The sequence below is a fragment of the Lissotriton vulgaris genome, chromosome 7 (genome assembly GCF_964263255.1).
Source record: "Lissotriton vulgaris chromosome 7, aLisVul1.2, whole genome shotgun sequence".
Taxonomy (NCBI): Eukaryota; Metazoa; Chordata; class Amphibia; order Caudata; family Salamandridae; genus Lissotriton; species Lissotriton vulgaris.
Genome location: NC_141695.1, coordinates 1,701,460,896 through 1,701,483,749, shown reverse-complemented (window position 1 = coordinate 1,701,483,749; position 22,854 = coordinate 1,701,460,896). Strand labels below are relative to the sequence as shown.

Sequence of the window (22,854 nt, the reverse complement as noted above, 5' to 3'; positions counted from 1 at the left end):
ATCTGCATGTGCTAGCAGGATCATTCACAGCAAAGGGCCATACACTGTTGAACCTTGTCAAGAGGTTTGTGATCTGATGCTGCAACCAATGTGCAGAAACCATTGCAAAAATCTCTTCTCTGGAGACTTGATTGTTGGACCAAAGAGAATGTCAGACACCATCAGACACAATCCTCAAAAACAAAAATCCACCTGCGGAGTTATCGGAGAGTCTAGACTTTGATTATGAGAGTGCCTCAATCTGTTTGTGTAGGCATTGCAATTACAAGTAGTGGGATGTTTACGACACCAGGGGCCCGATTCACAGAACTAACTTAAGACAAAATCCTAAACTTATTCTGTATTCACAGAAGGCACTTACTCCTTTGGGTATTCACAAAAGGCACTTATTCATTTGGGTATTCACAGAAGTTAGGAGTCCTAACTTTAGGACTCCTAAATGCCTTCTGTGAATACTGAAAGTCTTAAAATTAGGGGTTTTCTCAATTTAGTAGTAGTAAAGTTAGGACTCCTAACCTTAGGACTCCTAAATGCCTTCTGTGAATACCGAAACTCTTAAAATTAGGATTTTTCTCAATTTAGTAGTAGTAAAGTTAGGACTCCTAACTTTAGGACTCCTAAATGCCTTCTGTGAATACCGAAAGTCGTAAAATTATGATTTTTCTCAATTTAGTAGTAGAAAAGTTAGGAGTCCTAACTTTAGGACTCCTAAACTGAGAAAAATCCAAATTTTAAGGGTAACTTATGGTTTTTGTATCAAACCATAACTGCCCAATTTCAAGGGATTTTTAGTTTTTATTTTGTTATCATAACTTCACCTTAACTGTTCTTGTAGTGAAATTTCTGAAATGTTTTAAACATACATTAAAGTATTCTGAGCAGAAGAGGCCAAAACTACTCATTAACAATAGTTTTTCAGTGACCATCTTTTGACATACTGTACTCATCTTCTATGAAAGCAACCCCTTTTGAGCCCAGCTCTTGGCTTGGCTGTGTGCAGTATAGGAGTGCCTCAAGACTTGGCCTTTTGCCGGACCCTGCAGACCATCCATCACTGCACACAGCCTTTGACAGTATGCTTCAGGGCTTGGCCACAGAGCCTGGCCTATATCCCAGCCCAGCATTTTCCAAACTGTGGATTGCGACCCACTGTGGGGTCTTGAGACGATTTTTGGTGAGTCGCAAAAATCCTGGTCTACATGTAAGTCATACTTAAAATGATTAGCTATTCTTTGTGCACCTGTGCAAAGGTGCTGAACAAAGCCCCTAAGTCCAGTTTTAAAACAAACCCTTGCCGTTATTCCCAAGCAGCACTCTGTGGGAACCTTCCACTATTTGTTGCTGCATTTTGTTTCACTTTACAAAGCCATTTCAGCAGAGAATGTGCTCACAATACGTGATCATACACAACCTTACCACTTGTGTTTGACTTTCAGAAATATATTGGCAAATGTGGTTGCGACTTGAGAACCATAGCAGCTGACTTTAGATGTAGGAAACCAGGTTCAAGTCCTGGCATTGGCTCAACATTCTAGGCAAATTGCTTAATATCCAGTGCTTAAAATAAAATGGAATCTGACCTTGTGTTATGCAATCACTTGCTCATGAAAAGTGCTCAAATGCCCGTGGGCTATGTTCCCGCTATATAAAACTTCACAATATATATACATATGAAGGACACAATGAACCACTGGGCCTCGATTCAAGAAAAAAAATTAAAATGAGATTGTACCCATACTCTGCTGTAGGCAGCGTTTCTCAAATTTGCTAAATCAGTGGTATTAATTTCAAGATTTTTCATTAGTCTTGTGATTTTAGTGAATAGAAGCCACAGGCCAGCAACCTACTCTGAAAAGCGTTTCAGCTACAAATTCCAGTGCAGTTTACTATCTGCGAATTTTATGAGCATATCAATATCTTAGCCACAGTCAAAGAGTGTGGTTAAGGTCATGACGTTTACAAATTATTGCTGTATAAAGATATCCCTGGTATCAAGCCCATTAAAGCTAGATGGGTCACAAAAGGTTGGGATTAAAAAAAATTGGTTTGTGGTTCTAAAAGGTTTCAGAAGCACTGTCTGTGCCCTGTGTTCAACAATCCGTGGACAGACAACCCCCACTGCAGATGGCCCTTAGCCATGACTAGCGAGAATTGGCCGCAGGGTTTGGCCTTCATTTTTGTCTTTACATGTGCTAACCTCGGTGTAGCTGCTGTTATGCAGAGGGATGGGCCACACCAATAATTTGGTGAACCTGCCCCTCTCACCCATCCAGGCTTGGGATTCGTCACTTCCTTTTTAAACAGTAAGCAGTGTCTGTACAATAGCATTGCCCATATGTGTTTTTCCACAGCTCTGTCAGGATATAATGAACTAGTTCCCAGGCCCCAGCCTAGTGTGGCTGGGAGATCTCAAAAATACTGAATTTATAAGTCTAGCTTTTTGATAAGAACCTGAACTTTAATAAATGCTACAGAGCTTAATATAGGCAGCCAGTTGCCAGACATTGTTTCGAAATCTAGATTATGTTTATGTTGTTGAACGGAAGCAAAAAGTTGGAAATAAATTCAAGGAAACTTACCATTAGGCAGTTCCTTCTGTCTCCTAGGATGCTAGAATCAGAATATTAGAGCCACTGAGTTGGCTTCCAACAAGTGTTTAGCAAAAAGAACGAAACTAATATGGCACACTATATCTAAAAAGTATTTTTTTATTCTGTATGCAGTAAGTGGGAACAACAACCCACAGAACACCATGGTATAGTGTGCATCCTTGTCAGCCTTTTTGGATTTCTAGAATTTAATCATTGGATGTTTTATAGAGTTTCATGATTTAATCGCTGGCCGTCATCAAGCTGGTTGTCCCCACCGTAATCATACATTACTAGTACAGTAACATCTCCATAGAAACACTCTGCAAATAGCCTTACTTTTGTAGCCTAAACACCTCTTACTCCAGTATTGGAGCTTTCATAGATTGACATGCCAGAATCATTACCCGTCGTCGAGACGGGAGATTCCGGTACATAAAAAAGCAATGCTTAGCAGTATAGCAAACTGAAAGAGGCCTAGGCCCATTTCCCCTTTGCAACCCATAACACTTGTTATGTAAAAAGGACCAAACTTTTCTCTGAACCAATCAGAGCTCCTCACCCTCTAGAACCCTCCTGAGAGAACCTCTTGCTCCTCAGATTTTCTACTGCACGTTGTGCTAGGGAGTCTCCTTTGAGCTCTGCTCAAGCTCTTCAATTCTACTCACTTTGACTGGGATTTGAGGTTCTCTCTTTTTCCAGATTTACTTATTTGAAGTTCCTTATTCTATTACCATGGCTGACAAGGAGAAAAGGGGATTATTTAGAGCTTGTGCCACCTGCTCTCAAAAAAGACTCTATACAGATGACCCTCATAAAGACTGCATATACTGCCTCTATCCAGACCAACAAGCGAAGGATTGTAAGGTATGTCCTACCTTCTCAAATAAAACCTTGAGGGATCGTGAAGGAAGACTACTTCTTTGGCTTCAGAAGGTTAAAGCCAGGAAGAAGATCCTCTCAAGTGATAGTGAGGAGGAGTCATCTTCGTCTAGGAGATCTCAAAAAAGGAACAGATTTTCTCAGGCTAATACCTCAGGTGAGAGACCTGAGAAGGCCCCTAAAAAGACCACTCCAGGGTCTTCAGGGCGCAGTACCTCAAAATCTCCTTCAGGCAAAGCTAAGGAGAAGAAGGATCATGCTTCAGAGGTGAAACAAGTAAAGAAAACTACCTCAGAGCCTTCAAAATCTCCTCCCAGGGTGAAGATTACTATCAAAAAGTCATCCCCCACACCTTCTGAGGAGAAAGAGAAAAAATCTACACCGTCGACGGGAGCGTCGATGAGGAAAAAAACATCATCGTCGACGAAAACGGCATCGTCGTCGACGAAGCATGAGGTAAAGGCTGTTTCTAAGACGACCATGGCTACATTCACATCGCCAACAGGATCGTTGACGACGGCAATGACCACGGGACCGTCGATGACGGTGACTACAACGTTGACGATAGCGTTGATGACGATGATAACGTCGACGGGCTCGTCGATGAGGGAAAAAACCCAGAAAAGCGTTTTTTGGCCTGGAAAAGAACAATCACACCAGAAATTACATCTCCACGTAAGGTGTCTCCATTAGGTCCTTCTCACCTTCTAGAGTAAGAGGACTCAGAGGACGAAGATGACGGTGGTCCGTTTGGATATGCTAGTAGCCCATCGCAGTTAAGGGTGAAATACTAGGAAGAAGACTCTGAGGATGAGTATGAAGGAATTCAAGATCATCCCAACAACAGCAACAAAACCAGCAGGAGCATCACAAGGAGATGACAAGTGTACCGTCTTCTTTATTCAATGATCTCCAAGTCATGTTAGAAGATTATAGGAGAAGATATCCGGTGCCTCAGGCTTCTAAGGAAGGTTACACCTCGACCATGCTCTGTACCAGGTACACCAGTGCGAAGGCGGGAGATCTTGCCGGAGCCTCTTCCTAAATATCCACCACCAAGATCTCAGCAAGATCCAGATACCACAGATGATGACCATGAAGAAGGAGAGATTACGGACCCTAGCAGAGAGTGGGACGATTATCTCATTCCGTCACCTTCGTCTCCTACACCGAAACCTGTGGATTCTCCACCAGAGGACATTGGTGGGTTTCATAACCTGATGGAAAGGGCCACTAAAAGATGCGCACTTACCATGGTGGACGATAAAGCAGAATGTTTCTTATATGACTTTAAGGAACCCTATCGAAGATCTGTTCAGTCCTTACCTATTGTAAGTCATATTTGGGAGAAAGGCCTAAAGGTTATGGAAACGCCAGCTACAGTGACTCCAGTGCTTGCCAGACTGGACAAAAAATATAAAGCGCCTGCAGATGCTCCAGCGTGTCTTTTGGGTCATCCCAAACCGGTCTCAGTTATTACACAGGCAGCGCAACAGAAGTCGAGAAATCCGTCAGCTCCAATTACGGCACCCCCAGACAGAGAAGGTAGGAGGCTGGACAACGCGGGAAAGAGATAGTCCTCAATGTTGGCTCTACTAGTAAAAGCTGCAAATACCCTGGCTATTCTGGGGAGATATGACAGACAAATGTGGTGCGACCTTCGCCATATATTGACCATGTACCAGAACCAGAGAGACAAGAGGCCAGGAAAATTCTTCAGGAGGGGGAGAGGACTTCGGCAGAAGTCATAGATTGCGCTATGGATATAGCGACAACGGCATTTAGGTTTCTGGGAGGAGCAGCGATTCTGCGCCAACAAGGGTGGTTAGGAGCGACAGCTTTTAGACCGGAGGTCCAGAATAGGATCTTGGATCTTCCCTTCTACGGTGAAGATTTATTTGGCAAGCATGTTGATGACACACCACAGAGTATCAAAAAAGATACTGATACTGCTAAAGCATTAGGAACTCTGCAAAACATGGAAGGTTCTCTTTCGAGGCTCTAAGTGTAGGGGACAACCATCTTACAGAGGAGGATATCAGCAAGGAAGATATTCCTCTTACTCCACCTGATCTCAGCCCTACCGTCAGCATTATACACAGCGACAATCAGGAGGTTATACAAAATCGACTCTGAGATGACTGGTTAGTCAAGGCACCATCAAAAGCACTAGCCCGAGCATCAACAAAGGCTTGCATGGACTTGCTTGCCAAACTAGGTTTGACTCTACACAAGGAAAAATCATCCCTTCGAACAGAAAAACTGATCGCTTTTTTGGGAGCAATACTAGATACGGGAGAAACAAGGCGTTTCCCTCCAAAGAAAGACAGCTGAAGATCATGTCTCTCTTCCAAGACTTTATAAAAAGAAAGTGTCGTTCAGTACGCAGGTACAAGTCATTACTGGGAATAATGTCATCTTGCATTCCCCTCGTTCCTCACTGCAGGTAAAGAATGCCCCCGTTGCAAGAACAGCTCAATCTACAGTGGCGTCAGGCAGAGGGATCCTTCGAAGACGTAATCCAAGTAACACCAGTCATCATTCAAACAGCGACATGGTGGACACACGAACAAAATGTCTCTCAAGGTCTTTCATTTCTTACAATATCAGCTCCGTTGGTAGTGACTACAGATGCGTCCCTAGAAGGATGGGGAGCATTTCTTCAAGACCTTCAAGCCAGCGGTCGTTGGAAGTTACACGAACTGCAATTACACATAAACTTGCTGGAGCTCACGGCAATCCGCTTCGCATTACAAGCTTTCCTGCCAAGGATAAGAGGTTCGTCAGTGTTGATAAGAACGGACAACACAACTGCGATGCACTACTTAAACAAACAAGGAGGAACAAGATCTCTCTCCCTTTCTCAAGCAGCCCAGAGAATATGGGAATGGACACTATAGCAAGGGATATCCTTGACAGCAGAACATCGCCCAGGGGATCAAAACAACAAGGCGGATACTCTCAGCAGGCTCAGGTCGTCCTGCCACGAGTGGAAACTGGACCTGGGGTTCCTAAACAACATTTTTCGAAGATGGGGAAAACCAACAGTAGACCTCTTCGCCACAAGGGAGAACAAGAAATGCTGGATCTTCGCAAGCTGGCTTCACCAGAGGGGGTCTTGGGGGAATGCGTTTTCGATGGCATGGTCTGGCATATTTGCCTACGTTTTTCCTCCAATTCCTCTCCTGACACGAGTGCTTGTGAAGATCAAGAAAGAACCGTGCAGGCTGATCCTGATAGCCCCATGGTGGCCAGACAACACTGGTTCACAGAACTCCTGCTGCTGTCGGAGGCCCGTCCAGTTCGTCTCCAACCAATTCCATCACTTCTGACAATGTCCCAGGGACAAGTGCTCCATCCGGACCCGAAATCCTTGCGCTTAGCGGCCTTTCTCCTGAGCACAGTGAGTTTCAGATAGCTCAGAAGAATGTGAAAACATCCTGTCAAAAGCTAGAGCGGAAAGTACCAACAAAACCTACAGGATGAAGTGAAAGAGGTTTTGTCTCTGGTGTCAGAGAAGTAAAATTCATCCTCTAACTGCGGCACCTCATGAAATTATCCCATACATCTTACTTTTAGCCAAATCAGGATTGGTTCACGCTTCTATTAAGGTGCATTTAGCCGCAATATCCTGCTACAGAAGGTCTGCCTTGGGCCGTCCTTATGGTCGACAAGGATCATCAAACAATTTATGAAGGGATTGTTCAGAGTTTTTCCTCCAATAAAGCCTCCACCACCACTTTGGCGTCTAAACATAGTACTGTCAAAATTAATGAAGCAGCCTTTCGAACCTATACACAAGGCAGATATTAAATTCCTGTCATGGAAGGTGGCGCTTCTCATCACTCAGCGAGACGAGTAGGAGAACTACAGGCTCTCACAATTTAAGACCCTTTTTTGCAATTTAAAGAGGACAGGATGATTCTTAGGACTAACCCAAAATTTATTCCTAAAGTACCAACTGACTTTCATTTAAATGAACCATTAGTTTTAAAACGCTTCTTTCCTCAACCAGTAACAGCGGCAGAAAGAGTTTTACATTCGCTGGATGTACAACGATGTCTCAAATTCTATTTACAAGAGACTAAGAGCTTTCGCAAGTCTTCACAGCTTTTCGTCGCTTTCAGCGCACCCAGAAAAGGTTTCCCTTTATCAAAACGTGGGATTGCCAGGTGGATTTCCTGTGCGATTGTCTACTGTCACCAAGCTGCTGGAAAACCTCTGAACGCGAGAGTTTGTGCTCATTCAACGAGAGCAGTGTCCACATCCACTGCGTTATTTGCAGAAGTTCCGATCCAGGACATCTGCAGTGCAGCAACCTGGACATCTACGCACACCTTCACTAGGCACTACTGCTTAGAAGCGGCTGCAGAGACAGATGTGGTAGTGGGGGAAGCGGTGCTGAGAAATAGCATCCAATAACAGTGATCCCTCTTTACATCCCTCCTTCCTTTTTCTTCATTACAAAGGCACATTTTTATTATTCGCTGTGTATAATGTTATTCATACTGTCTTACATAATGATGGAATACAGAGAACAAATGTGCTTTGTTATATCACTGCTCGCTATTCTGATTCAGGCATGTGAATCTATGAAAGCTCCAATACTGGAGTAAGAAAACAAGTTACTTATCTGTAACTGTAGTTCTCCAGTATTGGAAGCTTTCATAGATTTGCATGCGACCCACCCTCCTCCCCTGAGAGGCTCACCTTGGATTCAGCACGGAAAGTCTTTTATGCACAAGTGCGCGAAAATCTGAGGAGCAAGAGGTTCTCTCAGGAGGGTTCTAGAGGGTGAGGAGTTCTGATTGGTTCAGAGAAAAGTTTGGTCCTTTTTACATAACAAGTGTTATGGGTTGCAAAAGGGAAATGGGCCTAGGCCTCTTTCAATTTGCTATACTGCTAAGCATTGCTTTTTTATGTACCGGAGACTCCCGTCTCGACGACGGGGAATGATTCAGGCATGTGAATCTATGAAAGCTTCCAATACTGGAGAACTACAGTTACAGGTAAGTAACTTGTTTTCTTTTCAGACAACCCAACATGAAACAACATGAGGTGAAAATAAAACGTCACCAAGCGAGAGAGCAGTCTTCTGAGATGGCTTCATAAATGAAAGCAGATGAATGGACTTACTCATTCATCTCCATAGCGGAAAATGTCTGTCAAAAGACATTTCAAAGGAGATAAATAATCCCAAAAGATGACGTCTGGGGCATCAACGTCACGAGAATCAGTGAAGTAGGCTACTAAAAGGTGTGACTGTCAGCCAGAGAGGATAGGGCCAACCATCTTCTGAGGCACATCTTGAAGTTAAAATGAAGTCAAAACCATGGTTGATAATATCTTTGATGCCTAATTCTTTGCCAACTGCCTCTTTTTCCATCACTGGCATTTTACAGTCAGCTAACAATTCTGTATCTGCTGTTTCCTCATCTCTAAAACATTCATCAACAACACGAATGACGTAAGATTATGCCTTACCCATGTCCTTCACCAAAGCTCTCTTTAGGAACACCCTCTTTCCTCTACTCACCATAATCAATGCCTCCTTCACTCAAGGCATCTTCCCAGAAGCTCTCAAGACAGGTCTCCCACTCCTAAAGAAACCTACACTAGACCAAACGAACTGCCGGCCCTTCACTCACCTACCATTCTTCAGCAAGATCTGTGTTCACCTCCAATATCACATCAGTGCTAGCCATCTCTGGCACGACTGCCAATCTGACTTTAGATCATGCTTAACCACAGAAACTGCTACCTTACACATCATGCTCTCTTGACAATAGATGAAGATGACCCCTGCCTCATGATATTGCTGGACCTTTCAGCTGCCTTCTACACTTGACAGCCCCAACCTCACACACAGTTTAGACTCGAATGGTATTCCCCAGCAATGTTCTTCACTGGTTCTCCTCCTAACGTTCCGAACAATACCAGTTTGTACACATGGGAACTTGTGGGTGTCAAAGGATCCCCATAAACTGCAGCTTCCCTGAGGGTTTCATACTGTCTCCTGCCAATTTCAGCCTCTGCATAGAACCAACTCCAACCAAAGTTTATCTTTTGTCTTCTAAGAAACTCCTAGACGGCAACTTCAATTATCAATACTATGGGGCCAATTTAGAGTTTGGTGAGGGCCACATCCATCTTTTAGGGTTGCAGGGGGCATTACATCTGCTACCCTGGCAGTCTACCATCCACCAAATTTAGAGATCAGCGCCGGCCCAGTGGTGATCTCCGTGCCTTCAGAGGAACCACTGTTGCAGCTGTTTTTCTAAAGCCACTGCATGTTTGGTGGATGGCTGCCAACTGATAGGCATCCGTTCACCAATAATTTTTGTTTTTCAGAAAAAAACTCTCAAAGTGGAAGTTTGTTTCTGAAAAACAAAAAACTAATGCTCCCTACACACTGGGAGTTTGTGTTCTGTCTGTGATATAAATGTTTTCCTGTCTGTGGTGGACAGAAAAAAAGTAATCAGCCCACCCGCTCAGAATAGGAAGGGAGGTGGGATGTCCTTACTCAGTTCACTACTCAGAAGATAAGAGGTAGAAAGTGAAAGACCTTTTGTGTGAGGGAGACAAGACCTCTGCAGCTACAATAGCCTCTATAGGGTTTCACCAGTTGACCGGTGAACAGTTTTAAGGCACCAAGGTCAGCTACGATGCACTTCTTTTCAAGACGCAGTGCATCATTGCATTGTAGATAACAAAAGTCATATTTCAGCAAATCTGCTACCTTCCTCAGCAGTGTTTTACCCCTATCATAGCTTATCTCAAGAAGCCAACCCAAAACAAAAGGTATCAGGCCACCTAAGCAGCAGTATCCATCAAGACTGCATTGACAAACTGCAGGCCATTGTTACTACCAGACCCTCTGCTCCAGGTCCTATAGGTCCAAAGTCAGAGTTTTCTCCCAGGATGTGGGGATCATTATTTTTTTCTGTCTGTGATTGTCAGGTTTGTTCCTGGCAGTGATTGACAGACAAAAAGACATCAGACCGTCCACCCAAAATAGAATGGGTATTCTGAGCTCCTTACTCCACCACTGCTCCATCGCAGTATGTTTCCATTGGAAAAATGATGGTCTGCCTGAATCCGAACAGAGCTGGCGGACCAAGGGTTTGGTGGCCATCGAACTCCCATCACATCTGTGATGTAGAACCATGCCTGCCAAACTCTAAGTTCGGCCCCCTGGCCCTTTTACAAGTTCATGTAAAGTATCAAGAGTAGGATGTAGAGGGGGATGATGAATGTGATTGGCCTGCAGATGCACCTCACCCCTCTGGTCATGGCTACAGAGATGATAATGAAGAGTACAGACACAGGATATGGTCATCGTCGCTATAACATATCTTATGACAAATGTTATGTGGAATCTACATACCGAGTTGAACCAATATTGAGAGTTCTGGTGGGTAAATAAGTTACATCACAAGATGTCTATTAGGCACAGTTTTTGCCTTTTGTGGAACCTTGGAGACTGGCACACCCTCTCCAAGTTCCTTCCATTCCACATTCAGCTGACCCTCTGCAGACTTAAATCCAGTTTCATGAATGCTTTCTTCTGTGGCACCTACTCCTCTTTTTTTTGTAGTATCATCTCATATGAACACATATTCACATGAAGAATATCAGGCAGCTATCGCCCCACCATGCAGAACCTACACCTCCTCATGAGGATTCACCACCCTACAATATTGTTCGATTTCAATCTCTAGTGAAGAAACCTTCAAAGCATCTTCCAGTGTCTTTGACGGAAATCAACTGTTTTTGTACGATTTTAAAGAAGCTCCAAACCCTCAGCGTGATCAAGCCGTAATGGTGAAACGCGTCGTTGTTTTTTCACTTGCTAAATAAACTTTCTCTGCAAGAAGCTTTGGGTGTCCTGGTTTTCTTCCTGGAATGGGGGGTATATTGGAAAGAAGATTGAGGTCTGCCGGTGACCTGACTGGGACCGCTTGCGACAGCTGAACGATCTCTTACCGGTACTGGTACAGAACTTTCCACCTGTGAGGCAGGTACAGGGTGTGGCCACAGAATGGGAGTGGTGTCAGCTTCAATAAATCACGGAAGCAATGGCCCCTGTGCTTTTTAACGGACTGAAACGGGCACTGAAGATTCCTATGTGAAGGATGAAACGCGTCTGCCTAGCGTTTCAGAAGTCAACTTGTCTGTCAGCGCTTTTACACCATTAAAAGCTACTTTTTTCCCCCGGAGTTGTTCACACTTTCTTCGGTATGCTGGTTGGAGAGAGACTGGTATGGATACATAGCGCCGACTAGCAGGTGTTGGCGCACTGTGAACCCCTCTCGGTCTGGTGTGACACGGGCTTACCTGCTACTTCTTTTGGTGAACGCATGAAACTGCTACCGTGTCACCCCCCCTCTGCACAAGGAAACACCACTTGGAGATACACCTACAAGAGGGGAGAGATGGAGGCAGTGTTTCGCTGCCTGATTGAGGGGGAGCAAGGAAAGACTTTTAATTTCTGCACTGGCTGTTGTGTGGGAAAGTGGGACGCCGTCCACCACAGTGTGGAACCATCACTGGATGTTTAAGGAGCACCCCTCACTGTATGGGTCCCTGCGGTGGACCACAAGACCCATAATGCAGCATTGGGAGCAGGCGTGACTTTCAGAACTTTCCACCTGTGAGGCAGGTACAGGGTGTGGCCACAGAATGGGAGTGGTGTCAGCTTCAATAAATCACGGAAGCAATGGCCCCTGTGCTTTTTAACGGACTGAAACGGGCACTGAAGATTCCTATGTGAAGGATGAAACGCGTCTGCCTAGCGTTTCAGAAGTCAACTTGTCTGTCAGCGCTTTTACACCATTAAAAGCTACTTTGTTCCCCCGGAGTTGTTCACACTTTCTTCGGTATGCTGGTTGGAGAGAGACTGGTATGGATACATAGCGCCGACTAGCAGGTGTTGGCGCACTGTGAACCCCTCTCGGTCTGGTGTGACACGGGCTTACCTGCTACTTCTTTTGGTGAACGCATGAAACTGCTACCGTGTCACCCCCCCTCTGCACAAGGAAACACCACTTGGAGATACACCTACAAGAGGGGAGAGATGGAGGCAGTGTTTCGCTGCCTGATTGAGGGGGAGCAAGGAAAGACTTTTAATTTCTGCACTGGCTGTTGTGTGGGAAAGTGGGACGCCGTCCACCACAGTGTGGAACCATCACTGGATGTTTAAGGAGCACCCCTCACTGTACGGGTCCCTGCGGTGGACCACAAGACCCATAATGCAGCATTGGGAGCAGGCGTGACTTTCAGAACTTTCCACCTGTGAGGCAGGTACAGGGTGTGGCCACAGAATGGGAGTGGTGTCAGCTTCAATAAATCACGGAAGCAATGGCCCCTGTGCTTTTTAACGGACTGAAACGGGCACTGAAGATTCCTATGTGAAGGATGAAACGCGTCTGCCTAGCGTTTCAGAAGTCAACTTGTCTGTCAGCGCTTTTACACCATTAAAAGCTACTTTGTTCCCCCGGAGTTGTTCACACTTTCTTCGGTATGCTGGTTGGAGAGAGACTGGTATGGATATATATATATATATATATAAAAGGAATGGTCCTCCAGCCACACTTCTGTTCTGCATGAAGACGAGGCGAACCCAGGTAGATGGTGCAAATTTTTATTGTTCATATTCACTGAAAAAAACATAGTTAGTTGGACATTTCACTCGTACAAAACCATAGAAATTCCCCCGTTATAGTTAGTTCAGCTAACTATAATTTGCGCGCCCGCAATGCACTGCTGATGACGACACATATTACATCACTCATGACATGGTCAGTGACTTCACTCATGACATCACTGATGACATCATCCAGTGAATGTGTGTTTTTCTGAAAATTAAATATGTTTTATATATGTATATCTAAGGTCAATGGAAGAATAAATGGGTGTTTAAATGTCTAAATGGATGATTTGTTTTGTAAAATTGTTTGTATAACTGACTGATTAGGTGTGTCTAAGTGAATACATTGGTTAGTGAGTAATATTTAAATATGTAAATATCTGTATCAGTCTCTCACTTTGTGTATAAGTGCCTGCATGGGTTGGTGAGTTGCTACATGAGTGTCTATATGGGTTATTAGTTGTTTATTTGAGTATCAGAATGAGTGTCTGAGCGTCTGTATGGTTCGGTGGGGGGTATTGCTTAGTGCATCGATGCATGAATGAGTGACTCCCTGTTAGTATGTGTTGAAGACAGCATGTGTCAGGACTGTATAGGTGGATGAGTGTGTGTATAGGTGTGTTAGTAAGTGTTTGACTGTCTCAATAGTGTCTTAATGAGTAACTACATATGTTTTAAACTAGTATATGTGAGTATTGGTGTATGTGAGAGTGAGAGATTGGAAGAGTTCCTGTATAAATAAGTATGTGTTTCTATAAGTGAATGTTTAAGAGTGTAAGTATGTGTAAGTTTCTGTAGAAGTAAGTGTGTTGGTGTGTGTATAACTGTATATGCAAGTAAATGGATGTTTGATACTTTGTTTGCATGTGTGACTATGTGTGTGAGTAACTCTGTGGATGAGTGGCGGTGTGTAACAGGATGTATAGGTGTATGAGTACATATGATGAGTGAGTACATGTATGAATGACTGTATAGGACTGTTGGTGAATGAGTGGATGTGTGTAGATCTTGGAAATACTGAATAGGTGTGTTGTAACTGGTATTGGTATGTCCATTGTTTTGAAAATGTTAGTTTCTATTTTTGAGTGTGTGTATCAAAGGTTATATTAAGGTGAGAGGAGGCCTGCCACTCTATTACAAGGATGATGTCATCAGTAATGTCATGAGTGATGTCACTGACCATGTCATGAGTATTGTAATATTTGACTTCATCAGCAGTGCATTGCGGGACCGCACGTTTTATAATTAGCAAAACTAACTAGAACAGGGGAATTTCTATGGTTTTGTACAAGTGAAATGTCCAACTAACTATAACACCCCTGAAGCCTATGTTTTTTTCAGTGAATTTCTAAGGTTTTTTAAATGCTAATTTCTAACTATAACATGCCTGAAACCTATGGTTTTTCAGTGAATTTCAAAGGTTTTTTAAATGCTAATTTCTAACTATAGCATGCCTGAAACCTATGGTTTTTTCAGTGAATTTCAACATTTTTTAAATGCTAATTTCAAACTATAACCTGCCTGAAGCCTATGGTTTTTTAAGTGAACATCTAAGGTTTTTTAAATGCTAATTTCTAACTATGCCTACAGAGCTAGGACATGTGAAGAAAGAAGAAAAACGCACAGAAAGAAGTGAAAGAAATGCAGAAAGAAGCAACAGAAGTCCTCAAAGACAAAGAAAAGTGCAGGAAGAAGCAAGACGTGCAGAAAGAACAAACAGAGGAGCAGAAAAAAGGCCTTGTTGCAAAATCATCCTGTGCCCTCTACTTTTTCAGATAGGTACTGGTGGTAACCGACTGACTAACCAGGCCTAGAGCCTGGTTAGTCAGACCTCCCCTCCCTGGCCACTTCTGGCCCTGGGGACCCCATCCCCCTGGGTCTGGCCACCTCCTTGGGGACCGTGGGGGGAGCCCCAACTCCCCCACGGTCCCTGCCTTCTGCCCGCGTCCTGCGGGAGCCAGCATTGCTTTTCCACATGGGGAGCTGCTGACATGCAGCTCCCTGTGTGGAAAAGCAATCTCGTTTGGATTTTGGAAGAGAGAGCAGGTTTCCTGCTCTCTCTTCCAAAACCCAAACCAAGTGTGCTATGACAGGGTGGGAGCAGCACGGCTCCCACCCTGCCATAGCAAACTGCAGTGTCCTGGGGGTGGGCACCCTGGGACACTGCAGGAGCAGGCCCTGGGGGGGTGGCGGTCCCCAGGGCCATCACTGGCTCCAGGAGGGGGGCCGTGCAGCTCCCTTCTCAACATCTGCACAGCCCCGGGGTGGTGGTCCCCGGGGCTTGGGGGTCCATTATGGACCCCTTAATTTGAATAATTAGTGCCCCGGGGAGGTGGCGGTCCCCGGGGCATGTGGGGGAGCTCGAGCCCCCCACACAGGTTCTTTTTTTAAATAGAAGCCCCGGGGGTTGGAGGTCCCCGGGGCTGCGGGGGGCCACCTGCCCCCTCCGCAAATATTTTTAAAAAGCCCCGGGGAGTGACGGTCCCCGGGGGTTGGGGGGCCTTGGAGGCCCCTCCATAGATTAAAACAGAAGCCCCGGAGGTGGCGGTCCCCACTTTTCTTTACACTGCCCCCGGGACCAGGCCCACCCGGGAGCTATATATTAAAGAAGCGCGGGAGCCCGTGCTTCTACAGCAAATTTTTTAAGCATAGGACTAGCACAGTGCTGTCCTTGCCGAGCTGTAAAATGGCAAGAGCATTTTATCACTCCAGGCACGGTATAACAGCTTTGATTATTATTTATTTCAGGGTCACTTGGTTGGTATTTTACCAATACGACTGTGCTAGTCCTATGCTTAAAAACTTTTTCTGTAGAAATGGCAAAAGACTTTGTCTATTTCTATCTCGGCATGGATAGCTCTGTGCTAATCCTATGCTTAAAGACTTTGTAGAAAAGCAGACATTTGAGGTGAGCAGATCTAGAGTGTCGCTGGTCTTGAGAGTGCTCTATAGAGGAGCTGCTTTTCACCTAAACTTGAGAGAACTACCCAGAGTTCTCTGCTTCTTTTTTGCATAATTTATTTGTCACTCTGTGCCTGAAAGGGTATTTTTTTGATTTATATATATATATATATATATATGATGACATCATTCATGTGGTAATACGATGAACCTCTTCAGACTCTAATATAACCTTAGATACACTCAGTGTAAACAGACACTCACAGATTGTCACTCATCTATGGAGTTACTCATGCACCTACTCAGTCATGCAAAGAATCAATCACACCTCCATTTCCTCAACTATACAGTTATACACACCTTACTAATTCAAACATATTTCAACATATTTTTACTCTCTTATACAATCACTGATACAAGTTTTCAATGATCCATGCAGCCACTCACACATTCACTGGCTCTTCTGCACAGTTATTTATATATGTCTACTCTCACATGTACTGTGTTTTACATATGTACTTACTTTGACATGTAGCACTGAGATATCCATTCACTCAGCAATACACTCATGCACACAGTCAACTGTCCATGCAGCTGTTTCCACATGCACTTTTGAACCCATACATATAGTGAATCAACTGCTCACACATCTATGCACAGAGTCATACACCTTCCATCAACTCACACACATACTCAGTCTCCCATACAAATACTTGGGCAAACAATCAATAACCCATATAGTTACTCATGTAGCTACTGATCAACACATGCAGCAGTTTACAGAACAACAGACATAATGATGCACAAATTAAGACAGTTTAGTCACTAACCCATGCACTCAGTGAGACACATTTAATCACTCACTCATACAGTCAGTCATGCACCTGCTAAATCCTTCATCCAGACACTTATACATCCACTCATTCTTCAATATGTAAGACATATTTTAACTCTACAGAAACATACAGTCACTGGATGTTGTCATCAGTGATGTCATCAGTGATGTCATTTGAGATGTCATCAGTGATGTCATCAGTGATGTCACTGACCATGTCATGAATGATGTAATATGTGACATCATCAGCAGTGGATTGCGGGTGCGCGATATATAGTTAGGGCAACTAACTACATATGAAATTTCAATGGTTTTGTGTGAGTAAAATATGGTTTTGAAAATGCTAATTCCTAACTATATATGGTCTATAACCTATGGTTTTTTCATTGAATTTCAATGGTTTTTTAAAAGCTAATATCTGTAGCTGTAAAATGTCTTTTTCTTTATATCCCAAATTATATTTTATATGTTTATGATTATTTAAAAAAAAAATATTTTTGGGGTTCGCTCCTTGTTCGCGTACCGGGAAGCTTTCCGTTAGCTCAATTTGATGCCGCGACCCGGTCCGCTAACCGGTAAACGTTCCGTTCACGCAACTACCGCATCAGAAATCAACATCGTGACGCGTCGCGGAAACGCGACATATCACGTTGTCGCGTAATGCGTCTTATGACGCGCCGCGTTAGCGCTCCCGGAAGTGCTCCGGAACGCGAACCGGAAGCGATTCGGAGCGCGGCGCGCTCCGCGTAACGTGAGCGGAACAGGTCATGTGACTTGTTTATTAAAGTTTTCATTGGTTCATTTCACTTTTGGTTTCCTAATGATGTAAGACTAGGTCATGTGACCTAAAAATAACACTTTTCATTGGTTTAGAACTATTTCTTTTCCCAAATGATGAAAGCCCCCACCTTTTTTCTCACTCTGACTTTCAACTTTGAGAAAGGAAGACCTGATCATTTTCTCTGATGGCTTCAATAGTAGCTTCAGCTTCTGCACCCCCACCACCACCACCACCATCTCCTAATAGGAAGAGAGGACCACCTGCACAATTTATTGGAAACACAGAGGAGGAAGAGGAACAAGAAGACGGAGAGGAAGAAGAGGGACCACAATTTGTCCAAGAGTTACCCCGGGTATCTCATCGGAAAGAAAGCTTTATCTGGCAATTTTTTAGCATTCCTCCAGGAGAAAAAAAAGTTAATGCACGCCATGCTACGTGCCTTATCTGCCAAGAAAAGTTATCCAGGGGAACTAATAAAAAATACAGCTTTGGAAATCACACGATGCACCGACATATGCAGAGGTGGCATCCAATCAACTATAGTCATGCAGAGATGCGTGAACTACAACAGAACCCCCCAACTTCGGTGGCTAGAACATCTTCTGATCTCTTTCTCTCAGTGGCAGAGGCAAACGAAACAGTGCCAAACATACAAAAAAATTTTGTCCATCTGAAGCTGACATGCTTATATTGTGGAACACTAATTTCATGCGCTAACATGAGTGTGAAATTAATTAATCTGGCTTTCGAGAAACACCAATGTTCCAAACGCAAGAAGTTTTGATTTTTTTTTTTTGCTCCTGTTGAGCCATTTTCAATGCCTCTTTCTGTTCTTTCCCTTTGAAAAAAAAAAAAAAAAAAAAAGTGTTCAAAAATACAAAAAAAAAATAATGTTCAAAAAAAAAAAAATATATAAAACAACAAAAAAAAAAAAAAAGTTCTTTTCAGAACTACCTCCCCTTTTTACAAAAATTGCTAGAAAGTGCAACACTCTGGCAAGCTGTTTTTTTTAGTTCGCTTTCCGGTTCGCTCGCCGGTACGCGAACCGGGAGCTAACCCCAAAATGTTTTTAAAAAAAAATAAAGGAGTAAGTACAAGAGAAGAAAACAGAAAGTGATGTAAAAAGAAAGACAGCTATAGGGACTAAACCAGAAATGGTGTTTAATAGATTTATTTACCTAAGAAAAGAAGGAAGAGGATATAATTGTGGAAAACAAAATACATAAGGAAGTGAAAGAATCAAGCATTGAAAATGCAATAGGTTTCACAATAGAAGAGTTTGTTCATTTGGTTTTGCAAATGGATGAGTGGCGTTGTGTGGATGAGAGGCATTGCGTGGATAATTGGCGTTGTGTGGATTATTGGTATTGCGTGGATGAGTGGTATTGCGTGGATTAGTGGCATTGCGTGGATGAATTGCGTGTGTGAATGGCGTAGTGTGTGTGAGTGACGTTGTGTGTGTGAGTGGCGTTGTGTGTGTGAGTGGCGTTGCGTGTGTGAATGGTGTTGCGTGTGTGAATGGCGTTGCATGTGTGAGTGACGTTACTGTGAGGGGGGGAGAGGAGAAATGCACACGGCAGACAGGAGAGGGGACGAAGCGAGGACAGTAGAATGAGAAGGTAAAGCAGCCGGGGCGTTTATAGTGAAGCTAAACTTCACTTCAAAGGTGTGGGAGGAGTACGCCTGAGGAAACAGACGGTGATTTGGTAATGTGCACACGCATTTTAGGTCAATGCACTTGTGTATTGAACCAAAACCCACGGGCACAGCTCCAAATTTGCACATTTAAATAATCTTTGTTTAAAGCTCTATAGTCTGAAGCCCTAAAGTAGGTGAATGTGATTGAAATGTAACGAAAAGAGTAGAAAACATTTACCTTATAATTCTTGTTAACTTTTTCAATTCTTTTTTCATACTTTCAATCTGTGAAAGAGAGAACAAACATTTCAAAAATATTAAAACATGTATTTAAAAATTAGAAAAGACAAGGGAAAAGGTTCAAGAACAAACAGTTTTTCAACAACTTTGACATTTACAGAAGCCTCTGCTTCTCTACGTCCCCTACACAATCCTAAAGATATATATATTAAACAAACAGTATCTTGATGCTGATGAAGTGAGGCCTATTTTGGAACATGGTGCATCTTTTGCACTGCTGATGTCTCACAATAGTGATGCAATAGCAGCACAAAAGAGATGTAAAGCCATCATAAAATTGTGTCTAACATTTGAAATGATTGTTTCAGGATGCAAATAAGATGTGTCCTTTCAAGAGGTTTGTTTGAGGTGAGGTCTATTCAGTTTTCAAAAAAAAACAGTACCCAGAAGTGTAGCACTGTAAGCATTAACTTTGATACTTACAGAAGCCTCAGTTTCTCCATATCTACCTCACATTTCTAAATGTATATCATAAGTACAAAAAGTAGAACATTAATTATACATGTTAAATGGTTTATTTTTGCTGTTCTCAGAATGTATCAAATTTCACTTAAATCAGTGACTTGAAGGTATTCATCATGTAACAGCGGGGAAAAAAAAACACAATCAAAATGATTGTGTTTAAAAAACCCATACAACATAAGAAATCTGAATTCAAAACTCCTTAAAATTAACTTACTTTCCATAACGTCGAAGGATGTCCTATGAACAGCGTACACTCTGTTGTGCTATTAATATTTTCAGCCCGCCACTTTCTGAAAGAAAACCTCCATCGTTTTGAAAAATATGTTACATACAATAAAAGACTTCTCACATTGTACCACATGTTTCCACATGGCCAAATCATGTTTGAGCGATTTACAACTCTTGTAATTCTTGTAATCAAATCCCGTCATTTTCTATTTTCGCAACTTTCAGAAAGAAAACATTTAAGATTACTTTCACAATCCTGGACTACTAATATCTTACCCTTCTTGCTCACTCATGTTCTACTTTTCCTATGACACTGATACTGCTTACTATGAAGCAGACTTACTTGCATCAGGTTTATATACTTGGATTTTTAAAATGACATTATAATTAAAAGTTTTGGACCAATAATCTAGACAGCATTGCAGACTTACATTCCCTCTACTTCATGAACCTTTTGCAATTCCTCTGAGCAAATCCCGAGATTCTTTCCTTAAAATTTTGCTTTTAAAAACACCAGGTAAGATTTTTTAAGATCAAACGGCAATTTTTTTTTGAAAGTTACAACAGAATCGTTGCAGAATGACCAGCCGTTTCTAGACTTTAAATAAGCTGTGTAATGTCCTGATGTTGTTGAAGGACCATCGTGATAGATAATTGCTGCAGTTACAAAAGTCCTTCCTGATAGTGACAACTGCGAAGCAACAATTTTTTTTATTAAAGTTGTCAATTTTGATCCATCAGGCCTACATCGTTGGATCATTAAAATGACATACTGGCCATATCTTCGTATAAATAATGTTGACATCATTTCAGATTTACATTGGCTACACTCCATGTTGTGATCAGCTGCTTTTACTAGCTTATTAAAGGAGACTGATTTACTGTCTGGCAAAGTTAAATATATAAATCTTTCTGAGTCTACACTAGTAGTACTTGATACCATACAGTTCTCGCAGTCATGCTGCCATTGATAAGAAAGCCCAAACAGGTGATCTACATCTACACCCTCATCTTGCAATACATCAAGCATATACATTAAAAACTCCTGACAATCCTGCTGAATATTTTCAGAGAAGTCTGTTTGACCTGAACATTCGTCTAATAGATAACGAACTTCAGACACACTTTCTACTCTCGTTCTATCAGCACTACATTTCTCTAACACAGAATTCAACAAACAGCATAAACTTTGTTCCGAATTATTCACAATCTGTTCTTTTAAAGTCTCTAGTGAAAAGAGAACATTAACCACTACATTAGCATAGCAGTTGACACCAGAACTGTTTTCAAATTGAAAACCGACAACATCTTCAACAGAATCCATTTTCTTTCTGCTTACAATTTTCGGTTCATCTACTTTTGGGCTTTTTGCTACAACCTCCCTACTATTACTGATATTTCTTCGTTTCCGGCCTACCACACGTTTCTCAAACAAAGGATATTGAGGCAAATGTGGCGCATACTCTTTTCTTAACCTATTGTATTCCTTAACACAATCTAGATCCGCACAAATGTTTGTGACATCACAGTCAATCAAGTACAATCCTGATAAAGATCTCACTCGTGACAAAGCCACATATGCCATACCTTCCTTGAACACAGAACTTCCAATATTCACCAATGCACTATCTACACTTAAACCTTGTGATTTATGGATTGTCACCGCATATGCCAAGCAAACAGGAAACTGTTTACGGCGAACATATACGTCTTTAACAAGCAAAAACCTAGCAGAACAACGACCAATTACCTGTACTTCCTCAATGCCATCAAATTTAATTTTTAAAAATTCAATTCCATCTCTACTTCTGTATTTCTCAAAATCAACAACATTGCCCATTGATCCATTTACCAAACCTCTTTCAACATATAAATTCCTTCTCAAAATGATTCGGCAATTTAAACACACATTCAAAGTCTTTTCAAAACCCGCTGTTTTAGATATAGTCTTCTCTAATGAATCCAATTTTGATTTCAAATTCTCAGACAAAATAATTGTTGATCCCATATGCTCTATTCTGTCAATAGCTTCAAGTTTCACAATCTCTTGCTTTTCTAAATTCAACATTTTGTTGTTGAAGATGGCACATTCTGCAAGAGTTGGCATCAAACATATTCCGGATTTCTTCTCAGTAATTTTCTGAAAAATATTCTCAGGCACAACGTCTTGTTCTGGATATAAATTTGACAGTAATCGTGCATTTAAAGCTTCTTTGCCATGCTCGGTCACTTTTCCAATTCTAATATCTTGTAGAATATTCTTGTAATCTTCATCCTTTGCCTGACACATATTTTCATGCAGTTCAGCATAATTGAAGTTTAACCATATATTGACGTTGCCAATGCTCCCTAGGCACTTCCTAGTATCTTCATGCGTGAGTATTTTGAACACAGGTTGTCCTTTTACTGGTGTCAGCTGCAGAAGATCTCCGAAAACAATGATGTGTTTGCCACCAAATAACACATCATACTCAGTTTTAAGAACTTCTTGCATTCTCAAATGCACAAAGGCAAGCATGACATTGGAAACCATGCTTACTTCGTCAATGATAAGAAGTTTCATTTTCCTCAAGACTCTTGAAACTTC

At 42.4% G+C, this 22,854-nt stretch overlaps 1 protein-coding gene across 1 annotated transcript in view; it reads left to right on the top strand.

Moving 5' to 3' along the window:
• Positions 1-22,854, top strand: part of LOC147706353 (solute carrier organic anion transporter family member 4A1-like) — a 345,292-nt gene that overhangs the window by 273,020 nt on the left and 49,418 nt on the right. The window lies entirely within an intron of this gene.